We start from the raw sequence: 18,089 nt of genomic DNA on the forward strand, positions 1-18,089 counted from the left end.
TATTGCTTCATGAACTTTATTTTGTGGCATCTTGATGGTTGTCTCCTTCCCTGGGGAGATGCACTTCCCATCAAAAAGGAAGTGTTGCATGAAGTTAACTTTGGCTGAATGTGTGAGCACATTTTTATTCCTGTCCTTTTTGAGAGTGAGCCCCTGCTTTCTCTATCTGTTGTGAATGTTGATGTATGGGAAGCATCTTGAGCATCATCCTGATAGTTATTCATCCTGATAGGGCTATTTCATTCCAGATACTGTGGGTGTGATACCTTGGTGACACACAGGATTAACAATCATTGGTCAAAATCTCTGTTCCTTGTTTCCACACAGTTGCTGGTAGTTGGTCGTGAATGGTGGCCATCATTCCCGAATTTGATATGTATAATCTAGGTCAACGCTTAACACAGACATTTGGCCAAAAAACATTAATGGCCGACCATCACTTAATTGGTCGTCTCTATAGAAACAATTAGAAGACCACAATCATTCCAGTGCCCAAGAAAACCAAGCTGACATGCCTAAATGACTCACCCCGTTGCACTCACCCCTGTCATCATAGTCCTTTGAAAGGCTGGCACACATCAAGGCCAGCATGCCAGACACACTAGACCCACTCCAATTTGCTTAACACTCCAACAGATCCACTCAAGATGCCATCTCCATTGCAATCCATACAGCTCTATCACACCTGGACAAGAGGAACACCTATGTGATAATGCTGTTCATTAACTATAGTTCAGCATTCAATACCACTGTTCCCTCCAAGCACGGGCCCTGGGTCTAGACTGCGTCGTTTGCAACTGGATACTGGACTTCCTGACAGGCAGACCACAGGCTACAACAGCTGAGGATTGGCAACAACTCCTCCACTACACTGACTCTCAAAAATACCTCCACTACACTGACTCTTAACACGGGGCCAGACACGACACCAACTCCATCACCAAGTTTTCAGATGACACCACGGTTGTAGGCCTGATCAACAACAGTGATGAGACAAGGGAAGAGGTAAGAGACCTAGCAGTGCGTTTCCAGGACAACAACCTATCCTTCAATATCAGCAAAAAGAAAGAGGTGATTGTCAACTTCAGGAATCAGGGAGAAGGATATATACATATATACATATATATATACATATATATACATATATATATACATCGATGGGACTGCTGTGGAGAGAGTCAGTGACTTCAAGTTCCTCTGCGTCCAAATCACAGAGAACCTGACATGGACACACAACACCATCACTCTGGTCAAGGAGGAGCAACAACTCCTCTACTTCCAAAGGCAGATGCAGAAACTTGGCATGTCCCCCCGGATACTCTCCAACCTCTACTGCTGCACCATTGAGCACCACTGCACCTCTACTGCTGCACCATCTTGACCGGCTGCATCACAACCTGGTATGGAAACTGCTCCACTCTCGACCACAAGGACCTTCAACAGGTGGTGAAGACGTCCCTGTCCATCCCTGGTGCCGTGCTCCCACCCGTAAAGTACATTAACTTCAAGCGGCAACCATTTATCCCAGGGAAGCATTGTAGTACTCCAGTCCAGTACTAATACAAGTCCAGTCCCGATTTTGATGCTCGTGACTAGATTCAAGACTCGACCAGTGATGACTCAGACTTGGACTCGGACTTGATCAATAATAATTCTGATAATTTATTACATTTGAAAAGCACTTTTCATCATACAGTAATAATCTCAAAGTGCATAATATAAAATTGAAAATAGAACATTTAAAAAAAAATCATAGTAATATCTAACCATATAATGAAAGGAACAATTAAAGTCGAGGAGGAATGGTAGGCTAGCTGATAGACATGAGTCTTGAGGCCTGCTTTAAAAGCTCCAACAGTCTGAACAACCCTGAAATTATCTGGAAGGGAGTTCCATAGGTATGGTGTGAGAGATGAAAAGGCACGGTCCCCCATTGTGAGGAGCCTGGTCCTGGGGGCATGAAGGAGTTTGGCGTGGCTTGAACATAGGGTGCGTGGAGGTTCATAGGGGGAGAGTAGGTTTGACAGGGAGGCGGGTCCTCGATGCAATTTAGGGGTTTGTAGATGAGGAGGAGAATTTATAATCAATTCTTTGAGGAACAGGTAACCAATGGAGATAATGGCGACGGAGGGGATTGCTGCCGTTTTACGGGCTCCTAACCAATTGTGCTATTGTGTGTTTTTTGAGTTATTTGTAAATAATTTTGTACATAATGTTTCTGCCACCATCTCTAATAACCAAAAATAACTTATGGATATCAAAACAGCAATTTATCACCTTGTACTGGACAAATATTTTTTCTTTAACGCGTCTGATGCAAAGGATTTACTTCAGACACCAGACAAGGCCCAAACACCTATCCTTCGCATGAAGAAGAGACAGAGATATAAGGGGATGTAGGTTGTGGTGCCTAATAAACTGAATAAGTTCCGATCAAGACTATCCTACTAACCCGACATTAAAAACTGTAATATCTTATGTTTCACCGAGTCATGGCTGAACGACGACATGGATAACATACAGCTGGCTGGGTTTTCTATGCATCGGGAAGATAGAACAGATGTCTCCGGTAAGACAATGGGTGGCAGTCTGTGTCTATTTGTCAATAACAGCTGGTGCACAAAATATAATATTAAGGAAGGTTTTACTCACCTGAGGTAGAGTATCTCATGATAAGCTGTAGACCACACTATTTACCAAGACTTTTCATCTATATATTTTTGTAGCTGTCTATTTACCACCACAAACCAATGTAGGCACTAACACCGCACTCAATGAGCTGTATAAGGCCATAAGCAAACAAAAAAATGCTCATGCAGAGACGGCACTCCTAGTGGCCGGGGACTTTAATGCAGGCAAACTTAAATCCATTTTGCCTAATTTCTACCAGCATGTTACATGCCCAACCAGAGGAAAAAAAACTGTAGACCACCTTTACTCCACACACAGAGTTGCGTACAAAGCTCTCCCTTGCCCTCCATTTGGCAAATCTGACCATAACTATATCCTCCTGATTCCTACTTACAAGCAAAAACTAAACAGGAAGTACCAGTGACTCACTCAATACAGAAGTGTTCAGATGATGCAGATGCTAAGCTACAGGACTGTTTTGCTAGCACAGACGGGAAAATGTTCTGGGATTCTGGGGTGGCAGGGTAGCCTAGTGGTTAAAGCGTTGGACTAGTAACCAAAAGGTTGCAAGATGGAATCCCCGAGCTGACAAGGTAAAAATCTGTCGTTCTGCCCCTGAACAAGACAGTTAACCCACTGTTCATAGACCGTAGTTGAAAATAAGAATTTGTTCTTAACTGACTTGCCTAGTTAAATAAAGGTAAAATAAAAAATGGCATTGAGGAGTACACCACATCAATTACTGGCTTCATCAATAAGTACATTGATGACGTCGTCCCCACAGTGACAGTATGTGCATACCAGAAGCCATGGATTACAGTCAACATCCGCACTGAGCTAAAGGGTAGAGCTGCTGCTTTCAAGGAGTGGCACTCTAACCCAGACACTTATAAGAAATCCTGCTACGCCCTCCGACAAACAGGCAAAGCGTCAATACAGGACTGATATTGAATCCTACTACACCGGCTCCGACACTCGTTGGATGTGGCAGGGCATGCAAACTATTACAGACGGCAAAGGGAAGCACAGCCGCGAGCTGCCCAGCTAAATGACTTATATGCTCGCTTTGAGGCAAGCAACACTGAAGCATGGATGAGAGCACCAGCTACGCTCTCCATAGCCGATGTGAGTAAGACCATGAAACAGATCAACATTCACAAGGCCACAGGGCCAGATGGATTACCAGGATGTGTACTCCGAGCATGTACTGGCCAACTGGCAAGTGTCCTCACTGACATTTTCACCTGTCCCTGACCGAGTCTGTAATACCAACATGTTTCAAGTAGACCACCATAGTCCCTGTGCCAAGGGACATAAAGGTAACCTGCCTAAATTACTGCCAACCTGGAGCACTCACGTCTGTAGCCATGAAGTGCTTTGAAAGGCTGGCCATGGCTTACTTCAACATCATTATCCCAGAAACACTAGACCCACTCCAATTTGCATACCGCCCCAACAGATCCACAGATGACGCAATCTCTATTGCACTCCACACTGCCCTTTCCCACCTGAACAAAAGGAACACCTATGTGAGAATGCTATTAATTGACTAAAGCTGGGCTTTCAACACCATAGTGCCCTCAAAGCTCATCACTAAGCTAAGGACACCGGTCCTCTCCTGTAGTACCTGTTCACCCATTACCACATAGCCAAGCACGACTCCAACACCATCATTAAGATTGTCGACGACATAATGTTAGGCCTGATCAACGACAACGATGAGATAGCCTATAGGGAGGAGGTCAGATACCTAGCAGTGTGGTGCCAGGATAACAACCTCGCCCTCAACGTGATCAAGACAAAGGAGATGATCGTGAACCACAGGAAAAGAAAGGACGAGCATGCCCACATTCTCATCAACGGGGCTGTAGTGGAGCAGGTTGAAAGCTTCAAGTTCCTTGGTGTCCACATCACCAACAAACTAACATGGTACAAATATGACATAAAAAGGAAAAGCATGAGACCAGCTAGTTTAAGATTATAGATTGTTTCATTGTGTTAGGTATACGTAACTGGCTATAAGGGAGTCAGGTGCAGGAGAGCAGCTAGTTTAAGATTATAGATTGTTTCATTGTGTTAGGTATACGTAACTGGCTATAAGGGAGTCAAGTGCAGGAGAGCAGCTAGTTTAAGATTATAGATTGTTTCATTGTGTTAGGTATACGTAACTGGCTATAAGGGAGTCAGGTGCAGGAGAGCAGCTAGTTTAAGATTATAGATTGTTTCATTGGGTTAGGTATACGTAACTGGCTATAAGGGAGTCAGGTGCAGGAGAGCAGCTAGTTTAAGATTATAGATTGTTTCATTGGGTTAGGTATACGTAACTGGCTATAAGGGAGTCAGGTGCAGGAGAGCAGCTAGTTTAAGATTATAGATTGTTTCATTGTGTTAGGTATACGTAACTGGCTATAAGGGAGTCAGGTGCAGGAGAGCAGCTAGTTTAAGATTATAGATTGTTTCATTGTGTTAGGTATACGTAACTGGCTATAAGGGAGTCAGGTGCAGGAGAGCAGCTAGTTTAAGATTATAGATTGTTTCATTGGGTTAGGTATACGTAACTGGCTATAAGGGAGTCAGGTGCAGGAGAGCAGCTAGTTTAAGATTATAGATTGTTTCATTGTGTTAGGTATACGTAACTGGCTATAAGGGAGTCAGGTGCAGGAGACCAGCTAGTTTAAGATTCTAGATTGTTTCATTGGGTTAGGTATACGTAACTGGCTATAAGGGAGTCAGGTGCAGGAGAGCAGCTAGTTTAAGATTATAGATTGTTTCATTGTGTTAGGTATACGTAACTGGCTATAAGGGAGTCAAGTGCAGGAGAGCAGCTAGTTTAAGATTATAGATTGTTTCATTGTGTTAGGTATACGTAACTGGCTATAAGGGAGTCAGGTGCAGGAGAGCAGCTAGTTTAAGATTATAGATTGTTTCATTGTGTTAGGTATACGTAACTGGCTATAAGGGAGTCAGGTGCAGGAGACCAGCTAGTTTAAGATTATAGATTGTTTCATTGGGTTAGGTATGCATAACTGGCTATAAGGGAGTCAAGTGCAGGAGAGCAGCTAGTTTAAGATTATAGATTGTTTCATTGTGTTAGGTATACGTAACTGGCTATAAGGAGTCAGGTGCAGGAGAGCAGCTAGTTTAAGATTATAGATTGTTTCATTGGGTTAGGTATACGTAACTGGCTATAAGGGAGTCAAGTGCAGGAGAGCAGCTAGTTTAAGATTATAGATTGTTTCATTGTGTTAGGTATACGTAACTGGCTATAAGGGAGTCAAGTGCAGGAGAGCAGCTAGTTTAAGATTATAGATTGTTTCATTGGGTTAGGTATACGTAACTGGCTATAAGGGAGTCAGGTGCAGGAGAGCAGCTAGTTTAAGATTATAGATTGTTTCATTGGGTTAGGTATACGTAACTGGCTATAAGGGAGTCAGGTGCAGGAGACCAGCTAGTTTAAGATTATAGATTGTTTCATTGGGTTAGGTATACGTAACTGGCTATAAGGGAGTCAGGTGCAGGAGACCAGCTAGTTTAAGATTATAGATTGTTTCATTGGGTTAGGTATGCATAACTGGCTATAAGGGAGTCAAGTGCAGGAGAGCAGCTAGTTTAAGATTATAGATTGTTTCATTGTGTTAGGTATACGTAACTGGCTATAAGGGAGTCAGGTGCAGGGGAGCAGAAGTTGGGTAGCCAAAGGAGCCTTATATTTTGGCGAACAAAACACACGGCACTAAGAACGCTATTCACAATATGGGTTGACATAACCCAGCGCAGACCAGTCTAGCGTGCACATACACGAAACAACAAACAATGCCACACACAGACAAGGGGGAACAGAGGGTTATATACATATCTAATACTGAGGGAATTGAAACCAGGTGTGTAGGAAAACAAGACAAGACAAATGGAAAAATGAAAGGTGGATTGGCGATGGCTAGAAAGCTGGTGATGTCGACCGCCGAACGCCGCCCGAACAAGGAGAGGAACCGACTTCGGCGGAAGTCATGACACATTTTAAGATTAAACAGTTGTATTCAACATAGCCCATAGTCATTATATCCAGAATTCATATAAGGCGTATTCAGAATATTCCAGTATGATCCGTCACTTAATACAGCTTCTGGTGAGATAACCACTTGTGCTGAGGTTTTTGTACTGGTGTATATCATTGTGGCTCCCAGTGTACACACTGATGCATGCCAGTACAAAAACTCATGCAACATAGCGACTCCCTCAATAAAACCATTTGTTATTTTATCTCCAACATTGACACCATAGTTTTCCCCCAATAAACTTTCATTAACAATCAACTTTAAAAAATGTATCATAATAGAATTGGAAATCATGTTAATGCATAAACTGGTTTTCCACTTCATACCAACTTTATGTCCAATTCTCATCAATAAATGTTTCTTCCTAATTAACAGATGATACATATGTTGGTAAAACAGAAGAAGAATTTTAAAAAGCTATGAATATATCAAGCATGGTGAACCAAAGTTATGAGAAACACACATTACGCTCTTCACCTAGTTTCTCCCCTAATACACACTCTAAACCCAGCATCAGTGTTAGAGATGGGGTAGGGTTTTTGTCATGGGCTGTATCACTGTGGCCATTATTCTGCACTGTGATACATCCTTGTACAATAACCCCTCTCCTGTCCAGACGGGGGAATTTACAATGTAGTTTGGGCAGTTGTGTGAAACATCAGACATCGATGCCTTTTCTCTCAATATCGAAAGGAAGCATCTGTTGAGTTCTGTACAACACTGTTTCCCAACAATTGACTATGAACAATGTGGTTTCAACGCGTTTATGGAGGAAACATAAAAGCGTCTCATCAATCATTGATGTAGCCTATCAATCAACCTCAGATGGAGTACTTGAGATTGCTATATATCAGTAGTTGACGATATAGAATGTTTCTAAATGATGTTACAGTAGAAGGAAAACTCTTTGGACTAAGGCAGTATTTGATATGACTATAATAGGAGACTTGGTATTTGATTCCTCCTGTAAATAAAGCTATATGTCTGGACAACGTCATAACCATGATTGTTACATCTGAAATGTCAGGACTGACCACCTTTAAAGAGTGCTACTGTATATTTATATGGACAAGCGTTTCAGAAAAACAAACATGGTTGTCATACAACATCTTGGCTAAAAACAGCAGAGTAGGAATCAGTATGAAATCAGAAACATAGGACACAATAGTAGAATAGCAACCAATACTGGAATGGAGAAAATGAAGATGAGAATTTGACCATTCAAATTCATAGCAGTGAAATGCTCTCCCATATGGGTCCAGAGTGAAGACAATGTTTACACAGTACAATGCTGTCAACCCTCATGTCCATGTAGAGGTTTTTGTATTGATGTTTATCACTGTGCCCACTCCCGTACACAGTGACTCACACCATTACAAAAACCCATGTCACATACAGCCACAGAATCCTCCGTTAAACTCACTGAAACCTCCAATGTCTCCATGTGCACAATGTCTTTTTCCAATTCTGTGTCATTTACAACAACCATTGAAGTTCAATTCAAGCTATTTTTTTGATCACATGATTTACAGTGTACATAAAAATAGTTGTTCCTCAGTGTATGTTGGTTTTAAAGTTTTTCTTGTCTGAAGTAGGCCTAAAGAGTATGGACATTTGTTTGAGTTGATGTGTATAAATGTACCAGCACGTTCAGGTTAACTGCCTATATACAATCAGAATGTACATGTCTGTGTTCCTTAGGTGTCAGCACTCTCACACTCTGTGCTTGGTAGAGTGTCGTGGAAATTTCCTTAATTACCAACTGATGAGAGAGCAAATCACACACGAGTCAGAGTTATGCTTAATCTTCACCTTTAATAATAATTAAGCTTTTGCAATAGCATTTTGACTTTCAACAGTTCAGTATCTCTAATGAAAAGTTGAGAGTCCTCAACATAATGGCAAATGGGTTCCTTTATAGCAAAGATCCACCCCCTCTCAGGTAGAGGTGGTAGGTTTTTGTCATGGACTGTATCATTGTGACCCGCTATATGGCACAGTGGTTTAACCCTGTACAAAACCCCACCACTCTGTGCAGGGCCAAAGCTGGAATAAACATGTGCAACTTTTCACAACAACCACAACATGATCTATTGGTTTTAATCTGATGAACAGAATGTCAAATTCTGTTTTACTACTTATTAATAACTATTTTATTAGTTTGGGCTTTCAGCTTTTGCTCTGTCAGGCATTTTGACCATAACAAGGATTAAAGAACTTTGCTGGGACAGTTTTATAGACAGTGATTAAGTTCATTTTTAGTTCTTATTTAAATGTTAAAATACTGCTTTTTTAATTAAAAAAAAAAGATATTCTGTTGTCGGAATCCAATAGTTGGAGAAGCTGTTTAAATGTTTATCTTATATTTGCGTATGAGATGAAGTAGGTAGCCATTTCCACTACAGTGGTTTTTGTTATGGTTTGTAACACTGTGCCCCCGTTGTTATCACGATGACACACACCCATACAAAAACCTCTCCACACACCAGAGACCAATACATCTATCAGGTACCTGTCATATTTCCCTGGAGTCATCACAAATCTCTCTGATTCAATAAATTATCTTATTTTTACCTTGGAAATTTGTCTTTATCCAGTAGAGTTGATCTTGTCAGAATTGATAATCCAAATGTATATGAAGAAATGCCAATCCGTTCTCACCGTCCGTTGTGGGTGAAGGATAGCGTGCACAGATGAGCATATATAATTATACTTAAAGAGTGAGTTGTGCATCATCTCTTTAGATTGTAAAATAAATGTTCTTTGCACTACAGGAAAATGAAAGAGAATTTGTAAGAATGTGGAGTGTTACATATTATGGTACAGTATTGGGACATCATACTGTAGAACAGTGGAAGTCTAAGAAGGGGCAGTGACCCCTAGGTGGGCAACAGAGGTATTGCGTGTGCATTTGTGGCATACTTTTGACTGGGTGGTTTTGGTGCAGCTTCCCCAGCGGTGTCTCTCGAGCACAATAATAAACAGCAGAGTCCTCTGATCTCAGACTCTTGGCCTCTACGAACTGGGTACTTGTGGAGACGTCCTCAGTCAGGGTGAACTGGCCTTTCAGTTGTGTGAGAAGGTGATTGATCCATCTCATCACAGCAAACTCCTGCAAACATTACGGCGGTCATTCAATAAATTATTAATTCAACAAATGTAACTTTCCTGGTGAAAATGTACTGGCTTCACACTAGCCCAACATTCACGCTAGTGTAAAAAATAACAAACCCACAGGTATTCATAATCTGGTTTCTGAAATGCCATATAACTCTAGTAACTATTGTATGAGTTGAATGATGAGTTGGCAACATGCTGCTTTATATACAGAGTAAGAAGGGAAGTAAGTTTGCATAGCTCGCCCTCTGGAGGTTGGCCATAGCTGGCACTGGGCTATTAACCTTATCTCCTGTAGGTTCTACACCTATCACTTCCATTGTCTTACCATTTGTTATACAATGCTGCGTAGGATATACTTTTGACATCTTATCCATCTTTTCATTCCATATTCAAAAAGAGTGATATTGAATAGCAATAGAGATCAAATCAAAGTTGCCATAACACCTGAAATGTCACACCCTGATCTGTATCACCTGTCTTTGTGATTGTCTCCACCCCCCTCCACTTGTCACCCATCTTCCCCATTATCCCCTGTGTATTTATACCTGTGTTTTCTGTCTGTCTGTGCCAGTAAGTCTTGTTTGTTCAGGCCTCCCCAAACTACTAAGTCTCAGCTTAAGGTTTTCCGGATCCAACCCTTCACTGCCTAGGCTTGAACAAACAAGATAAACTGATTTATTTAGTGGTAATAACCTTTCTCATCTGATCCATACTGCAAATCATTTATTTTCTGTGGCAAATGTTTTCTATGAATGAAGTAGGGTTTGATTTAAATATTTTTCAGTTTCTTACTCATGATGGTGAATTTGTGTGTACCCCTTCAAAATCCTTAATCAATTGACCTGTGTGTCAATGTAATTAACATAATACAACAAATCTAAATCTGTCAGTTTAAGCTAGAGGGAATAACTACACTGTTTGTATTCTGCCATATTCCCAGTCACCTTGCCATGGTTAAATGCAGTAGTTTATGCTTTCAGTTTTGCGTGAATGTTACCATCTATCCACAGTTGAAGAATAATAGTAAAGACATCAAACTATGAAATAACACAAGGAATCATGTAGTAACCAAAAATGTGTTCATCAAATCAAAATACATTTTAGATTATTCAAAGTAGCCACCCTTTGCCTTGATGACAGCTTTGCACACTCTTGGCATTCAGTCAACCAGCTTCATGAGGAATGCTTTTCCAACAGTCTTGAAGGAGTTCCCACATATGCTGAGCACCTGTTGGCTGCATTTCCTTCACTCAGCGTTCTTCCCAAACCATCTCAATTGGGTTGAGATTGGGTGATTGTGGAGGCCAGGTAATCTGATGCAGCACTCCATCACTCTCCTCCTTGGTCAAATATCCCTTACACATCCTGGAGGTGTGTTCTGGGTCACTGTCCTGTTGAAAACCAAATGATTGTCCCACTAAGCTTAAACCAGATGGGATGGTGTATCACTGCAGAATGCTGTGGTAGCCATGATGGTTAACCCTTGTGTGGTGTTCATGTTTTTGTTATTCATCTAATGTTCGCAGGTCTGATGGACCCACAACATCATTCGGTTTTTAAAACAATATAGCCACAACAATTTACATATAAATACTTCATTCTTAATACATAGATGTTGACTTATATCAATTACCAGCAATACAGACAGCATACATTGTTAATATTTGCCATTTACCTATGCTAGATCACATTTAGCAATAAAAGCGCTATTGGTTCCACATTTTTTACATACATTGTTTTATGGAAATTATAAATTAGCCCCATTGAACACAAATTAAAGCCAGGCTACACACCACATGAGGGACATAGTTTGTGTGTGTTGCAAATGCATTTCTTGTACTTGATGCATGTGTACTGTGTCTTCCTGTCCTTCTTGGGTCCACACACATCACAGTGCTTCTTCTTGTTGCTACCAGCTGCAATCTAGAATGATGAAAACACTTAGTTCAGGAATTTTACTAACATTGCACTCACTCACTCACATACGTATATAGTTACAGCAGGTCAAGGTAGGAGAGTCAGACATACACACATGCAAAAGCACTCACACTTACTTCAGGTATTGGAGTTGTTGGTTCTGTGGGTTTGGCAGATGGGGAACCAGAATCCTCCTCCTGAAATCCTCCTCACAAGGGTCGTTGGGATATGTTGCCTCCTCTGGATTTGAGGTCTTACCAATGCCTTGCCCAGCTCCTCAAGAAAGAGCTGTCACTTCTGGAGCTTCCCTCTGTTCCAATCTGGGTTCAACGCCATCCAGATGACAAATGCGTTGTACGCCGAGATGTCCAAGATGTTGAATATCTCAAGTGGCCAGTGTAGGGTTCTTCTTTTGCAGCTGCAGCCAGTCACCAGCTGGTCTAAATTGTCCACCCCTCCTTTTGTGGCATTGTAATCAATTATGATTTCTAGTTTTTGATGTTCCTGGCCACAGATTCTCCCATCCCTATGCAGCGTACTCATAAGTACCACATTTTTGCCTTTCTTTGGCACGTAGAACACTAGGGACGAGTCGGCCGTGAACACAAACATAGAGGAATTGATAGGGCTGTTCCGTATAATCAACAGTTGAGGTAGTGTTCCTAGCATTGTCAGCTTCCTCTTCAGGAGATTCTGTCCCAGCTTGTGCGAAATAAAAAAGTTATCACGTGATGTTGTGGCCAGAGTCCCTGTGTCACGTCCAGGACAACCCGCATCCTTTGGTTCTTCTCAGGGGCTCCTCCATCTGACTTTCCCTTATACACTTACAAGTTCCGCACATGTGATGAAGCAGCATCACAGACAGCCCAGATATTGATTCCACATTAGTGTGTAGACGATATGTACTGCCTGAAGAGGCAGCAGCCACTAAATGGCATACACTGCTCATCAACAGTACCGTTGGGCCCAGGGTTATAAAACAGAGGAAGGCAGTCCACCTAATTGTTCCACACTGACCTGATTGCAGCAAGCTTGTCTCTCTGCCGCCGAGCTGGTCTGGTGTTTCGGTTTTTGAAGTGGGTAATCCTGGAAATAATGTGGAAGTTTTCCAGAGACATTGTTGCATGGAAAACGTATCTGCCAGTGTATTCTGTGGATTCCCCATTGGATCTGAAAACACCAGCAAGGATAAGAACACCAAAGTATGCTTTTAAATTAGTTTGGTCCATCTCCTTCCATCTCTCCCCAAAAACACACCTTCCCTCCAGATTAGTGCAGTCCAGAATGATTTTCTGTGTGTCTGTGTCTGTGATGAACAGTTCAAAAGAAGACTTTATGTCCTGAACATGAGTAACCACCATCCACATTGACCCTGGTTGCATCCTTATCACATTGGCAGCCATGAGGGGTGGCTCATTCCTTGGGCAAGAAGACCATTCATTTTATAAATGTTTTGACATCCATATTTCTCCTCCTGCAGGCTGCTGATGAGCCGGTTGCTGACAGGCTGGTCCTGGGGCTGGCTGTTGACGGGCTGATCCTGGGGTTGGCTGTTGACGGGCTGGTCCTGGGGTTGGCTGCTGACAGGCTGGTCCTGGGGTTGGTTGCTGACGGGCTGATCCTGGGGTTGGCTGCTGACGGGCTGGTCCTGGGGTTGGCTGTTGACGGGCTGGTCCTGGGGTTGGCTGCTGACAGGCTGGTCCTGGGGTTGGTTGCTGACGGGCTGATCCTGGGGTTGGCTGTTGATGGGCTGGTCCTGGGGTTGGCTGCTGACGGGCTGGTCTTGGGGTTGGCTGTTGACGGGCTGATCCTGGGGTTGGCTGCTGACGGGCTGATCCTGGGGTTGGCTGCTGACGGGCTGGTCCTGGGGTTGGCTGCTGACGGGCTGGTCCTGGGGTTGGCTGCTGACGGGCTGGTCCTGGGGTTGGCTGCTGACAGGCTGGTCCTGGGGTTGGTTGCTGACGGGCTGATCCTGGGGTTGGCTGTTGACGGGCTGGTCCTGGGGTTGGCTGCTGACGGGCTGGTCCTGGGGTTGGCTGTTGACGGGCTGATCCTGGGGTTGGCTGCTGACGGGCTGGTCCTGGGGTTGGCTGCTGACGGGCTGGTCCTGGGGTTGGCTGCTGACGGGCTGGTCCTGGGGTTGGCTGTTGACGGGCTGATCCTGGGGTTGGTTGCTGACGGGCTGGTCCTGGGGTTGGCTGCTGACGGGCTGGTCCTGGGGTTGGCTGTTGACGGGCTGATCCTGGGGTTGGCTGCTGACGGGCTGGTCCTGGGGTTGGCTGCTGACGGGCTGGTCCTGGGGTTGGCTGCTGACGGGCTGGTCCTGGGTTTGGCTGCTGACGGGCTGGTCCTGGGGTTGGCTGTTGACGGGCTGATCCTGGGGTTGGCTGTTGACGGGCTGGTCCTGGGGTTGGCTGCTGACGGGCTGGTCCTGGGGTTGGCTGTTGACGGGCTGATCCTGGGGTTGGCTGTTGACGGGCTGGTCCTGGGGTTGGCTGCTGACGGGCTGGTCCTGGGGTTGGTTGTTGACGGGCTGATCCTGGGGTTGGTTGCTGACAGGCTGGTCCTGGGGCTGGCTGCTGACGGGCTGGTCCTGGGTTTGGCTGCTGACGGGCTGGTCCTGGGGTTGGCTGCTGACGGGCTGGTCCTGGGGCTGGCTGCTGACGGGCTGGTCCTGGGGTTGGCTGCTGACGGGCTGGTCCTGGGGTTGGCTGCTGATGGGCTGATCCTGGGGTTGGTTGCTGACAGGCTGGTCCTGGGGTTGGCTGCTGACGGGCTGGTCCTGGGGTTGGCTGCTGACGGGCTGATCCTGGGGTTGGTTGCTGACAGGCTGGTCCTGGGGCTGGCTGAGGGTCAATCTCATCCTCTTCTTCCAACTCACTGTCAGACTCCAAATTGACAGAGACATGATCCTCATATTCAGAAAGTGGAAGATGCTCCTTCCACACTAGCTTATCTCTACTTTTTGCCATACTGATTGATTGTTGTAAGGAACCCCACATGCAAAGCTATTTATTTGTTGTTTCACTCCCCCAATTTGTGTGGGAAAATACTGAATTGTTTACAATGTATAGAAATAATGTATTAAAATAACATTGTGCAGGTTCCCACAAGATATTGTGTAGTTTCACACACTACAAAGGGTAAAGAGTTTGAGAAAAGCGGGAGACAGGCAGGGAGACAGACAGGTTCTTGGTGCTGTGTTGAAACAGCAGGCCCAGGGAGGAGGAAGACAGAGTGAAGGCACACAGCAAATATTTTTGTTACATTTTTACTTGTTTTCACCTACACACACACTTTTCCAGGCTTTTATAAACCTCGAGTGCAGTGGACTCAAACACCACATATGTAATATACTGTAAATGTGTGGGGGGTTGAACAGTGGACTCAAACACCACATATGTAATATACTGTAAATGTGTGTAGGGGGGGTTGAACAGCATTAAATGAAAATGTTTTATTTTACATGTTCAAAAAGGCACTCGCACATCTGAGCTATCATTTTTGCAGGTACATGGTAACAGTTGAACAACATGAGAAGAAACAAGAAACCCACACACTGCTCTTGATACTATTACTGCTCTTTAATAAGCTTTACGTATCAGCCTCACAGCCTTCGTCAGATCTTTTGTGAGTTTAAAAAAAGCACCCTTATGTAAACATAGCCCCACCCACACCCCAGCCCACCCACATCCGGAACGGTACTGGTGCTGTATACAGCAGTGTTTGTCAGACGAGTAGACATCCCGAAAATCGCATAGCGTCCCAACGGATTGGCTGCAAGATGAGACTCTCATAAACAGCATTAACACAATGGTGTTTTCCATTTGTTCTACGACGCCCACAAGTCTCACACAGGTAGCCTGGTACCGGTTAAAGTGGCATTAATTAAAGTGACTACTGATACCTTTATTAAATCTATTTATTAAAGTGGCCAGTGATTTGAGTCTGTATGTTGGTAGCAGCCTCTCTGTTAGTGATGGCTGTTTAACAGTCCGATGACCTTGAGATAGAAGCTGTTTTTCAGTCTCTCGGTCCCAGCTTTGATGCACCTGTACTGACCTTGCCTTCTGGATGATAGCGGGGTGAACAGGCAGTGGCTCGGGTGGTTGTTGTCCTTAATGATCTTTTTGGCATTCTTGAGACATTGGGTGCTGTAGGTGTCCTGGAGGGCAGGTAGTTTACCCCCAGTGTTGCGTTGTGCAGACCCCACTACCCTCTGGAGAGCCTAGCGGTTGAGGGTGGTGCAGTTGCCGTGCCAGGTAGTTATACAGCCTGACAGGATGCTCTCGATTATGCATCTGTAAAGGTTTGAGGCTTTTACGTGACACGTCAAATTTCTTCAGCCTTTTGAGGTTGAAGAGGCGCTGTTGTGCCTTCTTCACCACGCTGTCTGTGTGGGTGGACCATTTCAGTTTGTCCGGGATGTGTACACCGAGGAATTTAAAAATTTCCACCTTCTCCACTACTGTCCCGTCAATGTGGATAGGGGGGTGCTCCCTCTGCTGTTTCATGAAGTCCACAATCATCTCCTTTGTTTTGTTGACATTGAGTGAGAGGTTATTTTCCTGACACCCCACTCCGAGTGCCCTCACCTCCTCCCTGTATGCTGTCTCGTCATTTTTCCTAATCAAACCCACAACTGTTGTCATCTGTAAACTTGATGATTGAGTTGGAGGCGTGCATGGCCACGCAGTAATGGGTGAACAGGGAGTACAGGAGGGGGTGGAGCACGCACCCTTGTAGGGCCCCACTGTTGAGGATCAGTGAAGTGGATATGTTGTTTCCTACCTTCATGGCATTTTTTTCCTCAGTTGCATTGTTTTGTTCAATTTTGCTTCAAATAGAAATTGTGTGAGCAATAATAGGCTTTTACCAAAGCATAGTTTATGTTGTTAAATGGATATATCAGTGAAGACCACCTCTTCCAGGGCAACAGGAGACACCGTATTTATCTCTATACTCAGCCAAAGTGCAGAAGAATCATGCCTAAACCAATTTCGGATGTGGCAAAATGCTAGTGCCAGTAAATACAATTTAAAGTTTGGTACGGATAGTCATCCTACCACTTTCCTTCATTGTATGTGTGTTCATTTTATCCGGGTTCATTTACACTAGTCCTCCATTGGGGTCTTGAGAGGGAGTAGGGCTGATTTGGTTAGATAAGGTATTATAATTTGAAATGAAGCTGAATTTATCTATGATCTTCAATGCATTAGGGAGCAATTGAGATACATTGTCTAAATATATTAAAATACTGTCTGTGTATATTGAGATGAAGTTATCAGTAGATTTGGGGGAAATGTGTGTTATTTCCTTCGATTGACACATTGTCTGGGCCCGGTGTTCCATGGAAAATAACAATAGCAAAGGTGAAATTGGATCACTTGTCTGCTGCTTCTAGTGATTCTGAAATTAGCAGAGCAGATATGGCCTGTTATAACTGTGGCTGAGGGATTGGCATATAGCATTTGAATTTAAATAATAAAATTGGAGCCAATTCCCGCATGTTCCAAGACAGACCAGAGACAAAACCATTCTAGTCTATTAAAAGTTTTTCTGCATTCAGAGCTTAACAAGCATAACCATGATGGTGCCAGTGGATAGGCCTGCCTCCTTATCGGCCCTCAACCAATTATGCTTTTGTTTGTTTTTTCGCATTGTTCGTAACTTGTTTTGTACATAATGTTGCTGCTACTGTCTCCTATGACTGAATTAGCTTCTAAACATCAGAACTGAGATTGCTCACCTCAAACTGGACAAAGACTTTTTCTTCAATGAGTCGTGCGCGTGTGATTTACTGTTGACACCTGACCAGGCCACAATCTCTGTGATTTGCAGGAAAAAGAAACATAGATTTCGAGGCAAAATATCAGGGTGCCTTGTGAGGACCAGTGACTAATCTGCCCTTGCCCTCCATTCTGCTAGCTAATGTTCATTCACTAGAAAATAAATGGGACGAACTGAAAGCAAATATATCTTACCAATGGGACATTAAAAACTAATATTTTATCCTTCACTGAGCCGTGGATGAAAAACGACATTAAGAACATAGATCTGGCAGGTTATACACTCTATCGGCAAGTTAGAACAGCAGTCTCTGGTAAGACACAGGGCTGGGGCCTATGCATTTATGTAAACAACAGTTGTTGAACGATATCTAAGGAAGTTCCAAAGTTTTGCTCGCCTGAGGTGGAGTATCTTATGATAAGCTGCAGACCTCACTATTTACCCAGAGAGTTTTCATCTGTTTTTTTCGTAGCTGTCTATATACCACCACAGAGAGAGGTTGGAACTAAATCCACGCTAAATGAGCTGTATTCCTCCATAAGCAAACAGATTATGCAGCACAAGGAGCCGTTGTTT

The sequence above is a fragment of the Oncorhynchus tshawytscha genome, unplaced genomic scaffold (assembly GCF_018296145.1).
Source record: "Oncorhynchus tshawytscha isolate Ot180627B unplaced genomic scaffold, Otsh_v2.0 Un_contig_903_pilon_pilon, whole genome shotgun sequence".
In the NCBI taxonomy this organism is placed as follows: Eukaryota; Metazoa; Chordata; class Actinopteri; order Salmoniformes; family Salmonidae; genus Oncorhynchus; species Oncorhynchus tshawytscha.